This window comes from Felis catus, chromosome A1, assembly GCF_018350175.1.
Source record: "Felis catus isolate Fca126 chromosome A1, F.catus_Fca126_mat1.0, whole genome shotgun sequence".
Taxonomy (NCBI): domain Eukaryota; kingdom Metazoa; phylum Chordata; class Mammalia; order Carnivora; family Felidae; genus Felis; species Felis catus.
The window spans coordinates 13,874,130-13,885,541 of record NC_058368.1 but is presented as its reverse complement, the minus strand read 5'-3'; the positions used below and the strand labels follow the sequence as shown (position 1 = coordinate 13,885,541).

Sequence of the window (11,412 nt, the reverse complement as noted above, 5' to 3'; positions counted from 1 at the left end):
TTAGTTTTTAGTTGTGTGTGAATTTGTTTAAACTTGCACTGAATTGATTAAATCATCAAGCAAAAAAAATCCCTTTTGAAAGAAGTGGTAATTGGTATGTCCATTTATATTAAATGACAGTTGAATTATAAAATGCTGAAATGATTGAAACTTTATGAAAAACTTACAAAACCGATAACTTTTAATAGTATGAGTTAGATATGCTATAATTTAAAAATCCTATAACATATATAACCACCTATAACATTTTTAGTGCTGTCTACTTTTGCAAGTGCTATTTTCATTTGTAAATCTAAAATGATGTATCTTAAATATGTAAATCCAGACTGAAAGATCATCTCACTGGCTTTTTTTCACCCCGCCGTGTGTGAAAATATGGCAGCAGGTTCTACCTCTTCCTATTTTTAGACTTCTTGCATGAGTGCTTTGAGAGACAGTGACAACCTGAACTTTCTATTTCCTTTCCAAATGAATAGCTTAACATCATGTTAATATTTTCACTTTAATTTTCTCTGTATTGCTTCTTAAGCAGTATGGGTGTGTGCTTTGGTTTTGTTTTTCTTATTCGTTCAATTTGTATGTGTTCATTTTCCTTTAGTGGAGATAGGGAGTGGGTAAAAAGGATGTCACTTTTTCAAAGTAGGAAAACTCTGATACTGTCATACACGTACCAATATTTTAAAAAGCTTAAAAAGAAATATTTTAAAAAGCTTACCTATTAAAAAAATGTTCTCCAGTACACTGTTAGCTTCTTGAAGGCAGTATGGTACTGTGGAAAGTGCAGCTTTCTCACAACTTGCTACCTGTTCAGCCTACTCAATTTATTGAGCTAAGTCTCCTCATTCACTAACAGGGATAAGAATATCTATCCCATAGGGAAGTAAGAATTCAATGAAATTACTTGAACTCAACAGCCAGCATATAGTAAATATGTCCTTGTACCCTTAGTATACAGACACAATATGTGTTGAATGACCTATAAACACATGTAAAACCAATTATAACCACATACAGGTCTTTATAATTGCACAGTTATATGTTTTCAATAGTATCCCCAAAAGCATAAAGTTTAGAAAAGACAGCAGGTTTGTTTCCTTTTAGCCTACAAAGCCTATGTCCCTGCAAATGTACAAATAGCTTAGTGTTTACATTAACTAACAATATTTTGGCATAGAAGCTACCTAAAATATTCATTTTTTAAGTCCCCAGATTAAACAATATTTTGTGGTGAATATTAATTTTGTACACATTTTTACTTTAATAGATGCATACCCCTGCTTCCAAAGGATGATTTTTCAAAGAAAAGAAGCCCATGAAGCTGAGTTTTAAGAAAGAATTTTAAAAATTTTAATTCCAGTATAATTAACATGCAGTGTTCGATTAATTTCAGGTGTTCAATATAGGGATATAGTGTTACAGATGACATATCAAGAAGTGATATTGCATAGTGGTTGAACACATGCTCCGGGGGCAATAGAACCTGGGTTTGGATTCCAGTTCCCTCAGCCACTATCTGCATAATTTTTGGTAAATGACTTCTCTTCAAAGCCATAGTTTATCAAATCCAAATTAGAGATTCATAGGATTAAAAGATGAAAGAAGTTAATACATTTGAAGTATTAATGTAGTAGCAAGTGTCAATAAATAATGTTTTCATTCATTGGCTGTGGGAAAACACATTGTTGTAGTTATTTTTGTGTTTTCAGCACCTAACATGGCTGGCTTGTAATTTACATTTAATAAAAGTGTTCAAAAATAAATGAGTGAAAACAGCAATTCTCCTGGCTAAATAGTCCCATTTCCCTTGACCTGTTCTTTAAAGAACAGGTTTCTAGCTTTCTTCTAAATTTTATCTGAAAAGTGTAGTGTTCAGGTAGGCAGGTTTAGACCAGTAGGTTTAGACCAAGTTTAGACAGGGAGTAACTCTTTTTTTTTAAGTTTATTTATTTATTTTGAAAGACAGGGAGAGAGAGAGAGAGAGAGAGAGAAAGTGTGTGTGTGTGTGTGTGTGTGTGTGTGCGCGCGCGCGCGTGCACAAGCAAGGGAGAGACGGGGAGAGAGGGAATCCCAAGCAGGCTCAGTGCTGTCACTGCAGAACTCCAGGAGGGGATAGATCTCACTGTGAGATCGGGACCTGAACCAAAATCAAGAGGCAGACACTAAACCCACTAAGCCACCCAAGAGCCCCCAGAGAATATCTCTCACCTGAACCTCAACCTTTAGAAATACAACTCATGTTAATGTAGCCCCATATCAGTTTAATTTGGTTTCATTCTGGGTTTGACAGCAACATGACACTAATGATTGATGTTTGGCATATAATAATTTTGGTTCCATTCCCCTCTCATGTTAAAATTCTTATCAACTGAAACACCAAGGCTTTTTGTTTTGCTGTTATTGTTTTGTTTTGTTTCTAGACATGCTGCTGCTAAGCAGTAACACAACCCCCCCCCCATTTTGAAATATAGAGTACAGGATTTTACATATATATTTAAATTTAATTTAATTCCTTTTTTATTTTATTCACTTTTTTATTTAATTTTCCATTTAAATTTAATTTGCTGGGAATTTCTTAATCCTATTTATATCATACAAAAATGGTCTTCTTCCTATTATATTATCTGCAAACTTGAGCACAACACTTCTATATCTTCATCCAAATATTTGATTAAACAGGATAAAAACAGCTCTATAGTCACTAGAAACATTCTGATTGAAATCAATTCACAGTTTTCAAACTGTAAGCCTCAACCCATTAGTGAGCCTTGAAATAGATTCAGTAGGTTGCAACCAGCAGTTTAATGAAATAGAATAGAAAACAGAGTGGAAAATATCAAGTGCATCTATTATTTTAATTATATATATATATATATATATATACACATTATACATATGTATATACATGTATGCTTACATGTAAAATATCTTTTACTGTAAGTCATAACCAAGATGTTTGGAAATCACTGATTTAAGTTGTTTATAAGCACTTCAACTATTAAACAGCTACCATCCTGTGCTAACAACTAGCCTATATTTCTCTAACTTGTGCAGAAGAATATCATAAGGGAACTTGACAAGTGGCTATTTGAAGTCCGGAGGCATTGTCTCTGTGCCTGGGTGAAATTAAAGTAAAAACTATAGAGAGGTGTGAATTATTATCAGTGTTTCCGACATAACAAGCTAACCACAACGTAAACAAGAAAATGTGTTTAATGTGATGACAAGACTTACTGCTTCTTTTTCCAATGAACGAACCATTCTGTAATCTCACCTGCAAGTAATCTTAAGCTACCTGCTATGGTTTTTCAAGAATTTATCTCCTCCTTCTCTCCTTTGACACTTTAATTCTCCAGCACTTCTCTATGACTCCTCAAAGACCACTGAGAGTTGTTAAACATGATCTAGTTTTCAGATTCTTTCAGGATCAATGTATATAATTTGTCCTGCCTTGGGAACTTGAAATCATTTAGACTAGCTAGGTGCCTTTTTATAATTTCTTCACCAAATTTTAATTTCACTTTCCTCCAACTAGTTAGTTCTACGTTTCTCACCCCAACTTTTTTCCTGAGCAGAAAACACAGATGCAAAATAGAAATTCAATACTTGTTAACGAATTTGACACAGATTTGGAATGGCTAAAATGTTGATGCTTACCAGCCAACAAATATTTGAGGGCCTACTGCGTGTAAGAAAGTAGACTAGTAGAAATGAATGATTTCAAATTTTCCATTTAATCAGCATGTCAATACATTAAATGTATCAGATAAGTGGTATAGAAATAATAGGCACTCTTGATTTTTGAAAGAACTAGACATCATGCAACCATAATGCACACATATATACCCTAAAATATCCCCCTGAACATACATACAAATGCACCACACACACATGCATGTTCACCATCAGATTGGTCGCACCTCTGCCCCTTCTTCCTGGGCAAGATACCCAGCATGTATCTCATTCTTTTCATCCTCAGTGAGAACCTACTCACTTCATACCTGCTCTCCTTGTCTCCACACTCACTCTTCTCCAATCCATCCTGTACATGGTAATTGTCCTAAAGTTCCAACTTTGTGGATGGATTGGTGTGGTCAGAATTTTTAACTTATTATTTATTATTAATTTATTTAATGTATTAATTATAATAACATCTACATGCATCCATGTCTTCTGTTCAAAAAGTCTAAAAAATGAAGCCCAGAGTCCTTATCTTAGCACCAAAGGCCCTCCATGCTTAAGCTTACTTTCTAGTTTACCTCATTCTGTTCTGGGCAGGAAAGCTACAACAATGGCTCTCAACTTTTTTAGAATTTTTTTTTAATGTTTTTATTTATTTTTGAGACAGAGAGAGACAGAGCATGAGCAGGAGAGGGGCAGAGAGAGAGGGAGACACAGAATCCGAACCAGGCTCCAGGCTCTGAGCTGTCAGCACAGAGCCCGACGTGGGTCTCGAACTCCTGGAATGTGAGATCATGACCTGAGCCGAAGTCGGGTGCTCAACCGACCGAGCCACCCCAGCTCTCAACATTTGTAAGTACTATGACTCTTTTCATCATGAAAAAAAATTGTAGACTCCTAGATTCCTACCCAAGAAATTTGTTATTTTAATATCCATTGCGAAAAATACAGTAATGGAAAGCCATTCAGTTGAGTAATGCTACTTACATAATTTTAACTTTTTAAAAGCCACAACATGTATATATATTTGAAGGCAAACACACACACACACACACACACACACACACACACACACACTGTGTTGTGGGTTGATTTGTGTTCCCCCAAAAATATGTTCAAGTGCTGTCTCCGGTACCTGGGAATGTAACCTTGTTTGGAAGTAAGACCTATGTAGATACTCCCAAATTTAGTTGAGGTTATGCTTGAATTACATAGGCCCTTAACCAAATATGACTGGTATAAGAAAAGGGAAAGACGGGCACCTGGGTGGCTCAGCCGGTTAAGCGTCTGACTCTTGATTTCGGCTCAAGTCATGATCTCATGATTCATGAGATCAAGCCCCCCATGGAGATCTGCACTGAGAGCATGGAGCACCCTTGAGATTCTCTCTCTGTGCCTACACCGGGCACTTGTACGTGCAATCTCTCTCAAAATAAATAAACAAACATAAAAAAAGAAAGAAAAAGAGAGAGAGAGAGAGAGAAAGAAAGAAAGAAAGAAAGAAAGAAAGAAAGAAAGAAAGAAAGAAAGAAAAGAAAGAAAGAAAGAAAGAAAGAAAAGGGAAAGTGATACACAGCTGAACAGGCACCCAGAAAGATGATGGTTTGAAGACAGACACAGGGAAGAAGTCCATGTGAAGACAGAGGCAGAGACTGAAGTTATGCTGCTCTAAGCCTAGGAAAGGTAAGGGTTCCCAGCAACCATCAGAAGCTAGGAAGAGGTTAAAAATTGACGTATAGTTGATATACTATGTTATATTTGTTCAGGTGTACAACATAGTGATTTGACCATTCTTTACATTACTCTGCTACCATGATAAGTGTAGTCACCATACAACATTATTACAATAGTATTGACTATATTCCTTATGCTGTACTTTTCATCTCCATGACTTATTTATGTTATAACTGGAAATTTGAATCTCGTAATCCCCTTCACCTATTTCACCCATTCCCACATCTACCTGCCCTCTGGCAACCACCAGTTTGTTCTCTGAATTTAAGTCTGTTGCTTTTGTTTGTTCCTTTGTCTTGTTTTATAGATTGCACATATAAGTAATATCAAATGATATTTGCCTTTCTCTGATATGGAAGATATCAGTATGGAGATTCTTCAAAAAATTGAAAATAGAAATACCATACGACCTAGTAATTCCACTACTGGGTACTTACCTAAAGAAAATGAACACTAATTCAGAAAGATATATGCATCTCTGTGTTTATTGCAACATTATTTACAAAGCCAAGATATGGAAGCAATCCAAGTGTCCATTAATAGATGAATGGATAAAGAAAATGTGGTATCTTTCTATCTAATGGAATATTACTCAACCATAAAAAATGAAATCTTGCCATTTGTGACAACCTGGATGGACCTAGATGATATGCTAAGTGAAGTAAGTCAGACAGAGAAAGGAAAAATTCTTTTCTAGAACCTTCAGAAAAAGCATGGCCCTGTTGGTACCTTGATTTTGGACCTCTAGACTCCACAACTATGAAAGAATAAATTTCTGTTGTTTTAAGCCATCTAGTTTATGGCATTTTGTTACAGTAACTCTAGAAAACTAATATACATGCATGCAATGTACATGTGTCTGGTATTTGTTCTGTCCATAAACAATATCTGACGTGTATATAAGTAGGTATGGATCACTTTCAATAAGTCTGAGGTCCCTTGGCTGGGAGACAATGCTTCAGCCAAACTGAAATACTCTGTTCCCAGTTAATATATTGTGCTTTCCTATTTTGGTGCCTTACGAGTGTTCTTCCTTCTGTCTATAGCACTGTCCTCCTCACCCCTCCTATTAATTTCAATAGGAAATTTCAATAGGTGGCTTAAATGTCACCTTCAAGAATACATTCAAAATCCCACCTAGTTGAAAATGATCTGAAATTTGTACCCATTTCCAGCATTTAAAAAATAAAAGATTCTGGCTTTTTTGTTGTTGTTTTCAAGTAGCATTGGTTGACAAATTTTCACTTAAATTAATAGTTTCCATTTCTCTCATTTTCCAAAAGTAAGCAATTCACATGACAATATATATAGTCACCTAAACTCCCTTCACTGAAAAAGTTTTTGATAGAATATATGCAATTATTTTTATGCTAATTAACATTGAAAGTATGTTAAAGAATGGAGTTTATGGTTGATTATTGTTAATCACTATAGTTGTTATATACTATTCATCTATCTGCCATGCACTTTTACATGTATTATGTCCATTTTTTTTAATTTTTTTAATGCTTATTCATTTTTGAGAGAGAGAGACAGAGCACAAGCAGGGGAGGTTCAGAGAGAGAGGGAAACACATAATCTGAAGTGGGCTCCAGGCTATCAGCACAGAGCCCAATGGGGGCCTTGAACCAATGAACCATGAGATCATGACCTGAGCTGAAGTCAGAGTCTTAACTGACTGAGCCACCCAGGCTCCCCTAACATGTATTATTTCTAATCCTTACTATAGTCCTTCAAATAAAATATTGTTTTTCTCGTTTTTCAAATGAGGAAACTAATATGAATTGTCAGTTGTGCAAGATCATACTTTAAGTGATAAAATTGTGACTTGATCCCCCAAGTATACTGGCCAAGGCCTCAGGTGTATTCACAATCCCACATGCCCTACATTGGGACCTGGACTGAGGCCATTAGTTAATTTCTACCAAATTTACCAGATGAAAGATAATGAGACTGGGGAAGGTTATTTTAAAAGAACAAAATCATCACGTTTTTGCGTGTTTTGGTGAAAGCTATCCACCAAAAGATGAAGAGTCAATCTGTTTTTATATCTCAATGCCTATGAAGGTTAAAAAAAACTCCATTAGCCTTTCTGTTTCCTGGGAATCACTTTAATTCTAGACAAAAAATTACTTGGGATAAATAAATAGTTTTTAATTATATTCATTAAGATTAACCAAAACTTAATTTCATAGTCCCATTAAATATATCACTCCTTATTATGCTTTTCCGGCGAAGCTTTTGTTATGTGTCTATTAATCTCTTAGTCCCTATTGAAAGTATTACTCTATGTCTATATGATTATAATTAGAAGCATATACTCTGGGTAGAAGCAGGAAAAGAATGCTATGAGGAAATGTCCAAGGACCCTTTGGAATGGTAATCTCATTAATACAATCTCTTCAAAGTAAGCGAGAGCATTTTTAGCGAACTTTAGCCCAACCAGGAGATGGTGTATAGAATCAATTTCAGCCTGGTACTGGTGCATAAAGCTTTGGATTAGAGGCTTTCTGTATTAGTGCCAGCAGCTATGGATTAACCAGTGGAAGAATGGCTTGAAACAACTACCTCATTGATCAATTAAGAGGTAGTACATGGAGACAATTTGAGATTTATGCTTTGATTTCCTGGGGCTGTGGTTTATTTATCTCTTTTCACTTCTTCCTGAGAGTTTAATTTTAAACATTTTGAGACATACATTATATACGGCTTCTTTGTTGTTAATGTGAAAACAGTTCCTAAATCACATAATCATAAGGTTAAAGGATATCTTAAGTGATCAAGATGCTCAATCACATCTAGTATTTGAGTGTGTGTTAAATATCCATGAATGTGTATATTAAACTTATTTCTGTTTGGCTAATCTAAGTTTCTGAGAAGTAGACGGAATGTCATACGTTGGCCACAGCTTTATCCCTAGTTTCTTTGTTTATATTAAAACAAATTCAACCTGATTTATTTTGCAATCGCAAGAAGATATTTCAGGGCTAGTCACATTCAGTAAGCACATTAAGATCACGGCCACATGATTTGCCGTCATAATTCATATCATAGTGTTTTCTTTCATAAACACAACCGAGCTCACATGGTTACCTTATAAAATATGGCATTTCTCCCAAACACTGTTTATTGTTTTACTGTTCCCATTCTAATCCCAAGTAATCCCTTGAAGTATGGTATAATGGCTAAAGGAATGGTTTTGAAATCAGACAGATTGGGTTCAAATCCAGACAAATTGCCTTTGAACCTGTTTCTGCGCCTGTAAAATCTAACTGTCCCAAATGTATTGCTTGGAAGATTTAAAGAGATGAATCATATAAAGCACTTAAACCATGTCTGCAATAAGTACTCAATTGATAATAGAAGTTGTGCTTATATGTTAACACAAAAAGACTTAGTAGATTTTGTGAGTTTTCAAGTTATATAATTAAGTACACTAATAGCCATTTGTATCTCTTTATTCATTGACCTGACTTTCCTTTCTTAAAAGAGCAAATAGGAGGGTATTTTCTTCTTTCATTTTTTTAATATAAATAACTATATATAGTATATATACTATGTTTGTTTTTAAGGCCCTTAAGTATTTACTTTTCTATCTCAAACTTAAGTCTCTTACCTCTGTTAAGTACATAAAACCAAATTAGCTATATACATTTTCTTTGTTTTTCACTAGTCATAACAAGAGAAGACATATTATGAAATAGGAATTTTTTTCTGAGGCTTTCTAAAAATAAAAAAAAGCCAAAAGAATAAGCAAATAATAATTACAAAATAATCTTTTATAATTTATTAACCCACAGAAGTAAACAGCCTACCAAAATGTACCTGAGGTTTTAAACCAGACTTTTCTGTTGTTTCAAGATCTGACTTTCTCTGCCTTTCATTTTTATCAAATTTTTGCGTAATTGCTTTTTTTTTTTTTGTAAATAAAGTTTAGTACTTTAAATTCCTGCCAAGACAAGAAGAGTTTTTCCTTTTATTTTTAAAAAGAAACAGTAGGACTTCATGGGGTTAACTTTTCCAAATAATTTCTTAGGTGCATCAGCCCTTCACATCAAGTTGTTTTCTGTAAGTGTTGTGTACCTGCTTTCCCAAAAACTTTGTGCCTCTCAGTTCATGGGAGATTTTATAGGCTGTTGGGTTAATTGACTATTGATTTAATATACCTGTATGTTTACTGAATTCTGGCCATTCCATCACGTGTTCCTGGTAATTGGGGTTTTGAGTACTAGTTTCCCAGGTGCGGTATCATTTAGATGCTTGTTATCTATAAACTGAAATAATAACCACGACATGTCAACATAGATGTGGATCTACCCATTAAAAATAGGTTGGGTATTGGTGGCTGCAAAAATTTTTTGTATTGGTTGTTGACATATAAGCAAATAAATGGACATGTGCAAAAATGTGCAGAACCCAGATTACCTGGTTTCTAATGATGAATAGGTATTAACCCAAATGTATCTATTTATATATTAATGGCTTTTTTCCAAATTGGCCAACTTTTTCAGAACAATTGTACCTTAAAAATTGCACGAATTTGCAGTCATTCTTGGAGTTGGCATTATGCTTCTTATAATTTCTATAGATTACTAATATATTTTGACTTTATAGAGCTTTTGGTGTTTTTTTACCCTCATTTAGAAATACACCTAACAGTAAATAATATATTACAGTTGGTCAACAGTTCACTAATTGCTTTATTCTTCAAAGCATGCAGGGAAAGTATACCAGCAAAAACTCATGAAGATTTATAATATACAGGAATATTATGGCTATGTTTGGAAAGATAATATTTCTTTAAAATTTTGTATTTTGTTTTCCTTTTTTTTCCTTTTGCAATGAACTTTCATTTGGAGAATTTTCACTCATGATTTTTATGTTTTTCTTTCTTATATTTTGCTAATACCAAGAAATGGTGATCCATTGTGTCGTATTTTAAATTAATATGTACAAAACAAGAAATATTTCATTAAGGTCATTAATTTTCCATATTTTATTCATATCTATAACTAAGAAGAAATAGAACTCTTTTTGTTACATCAACTTCACAAATAATAAAAATAATCACAAGAACAACAAAACATTTTTATTGAATCTTTCCCTGTGCCTGTGCTTTTAACTATCATGCCATACGCACTCATATAAACCTTGTAAGTAATTTTAATTTAGACACATAGCATTTACTCATCTGTATTATGGCATTCCCTGTTATCCAGGAAGATTACTATCCCTGGTGCTGAAACTGCTCTGTGTAGTCCTTGTGGTTGAACAAAGAAACAGTTTCTCCTAGTCATACCTTTTAATTGAAATTATGAGGGATAAATGTTAATACCTTAACAAAATATTAGATTTTACACATTAGCATCTTGATTAATGATTAAGAGACTAATATTTAATATTCTACTTATTCTTGCTATCTTTATTATTGGAAAATTTTGCCTAGAAGGTAATTAACAGTACACAGTACATTGAGAAGTCTATAAATGTTCCTGATATCAAAACATATTACTACCCACCAAAAAGTTGACCTTGTTCATGTTAACTAGCATTTGACTTAATGTGTCAGGATTAAAGGATTTGTTTTAAAAATAAATATGTGCAATCAAATTCCCTGTAATAGCCCACTTGATTACAAGTAGTTAGCACTTATTCAATGCTTATAATAAATAGAATTGTGGTGAAATGGGCTTCCTCTGAGAGAATTGTTTTGCTGATTCTGAGTAGGGGTCAGGAGTGGGCTTTGCCTTTATATATTTCCACAAATAGAAGTATATCAACTTTTAGTGTAATTCCTCCTCAGATAGGTAAACCCAGAGTAAACACTAGTCATTGACACAGCAAGAATAGAACATTATAGATCTAGTGAGACCCTATCTTGGTCAGGCAGTTCCATCTGTATTTATACACCCATATGGGGACTTTGGGAGCCAAGGGACCTTTTATTGGGATGTACAGCAGCTAAAATTTGGACACCAAATTTTTCATTCTTGACTAATA

The 11,412-nt window shown here is 34.1% G+C and overlaps 1 long non-coding RNA gene across 4 annotated transcripts in view; it reads left to right on the top strand.

Moving 5' to 3' along the window:
• The window catches only part of LOC102901791, a 90,983-nt gene that overhangs the window by 1,518 nt on the left and 78,053 nt on the right, over positions 1-11,412 (top strand). The window lies entirely within an intron of this gene.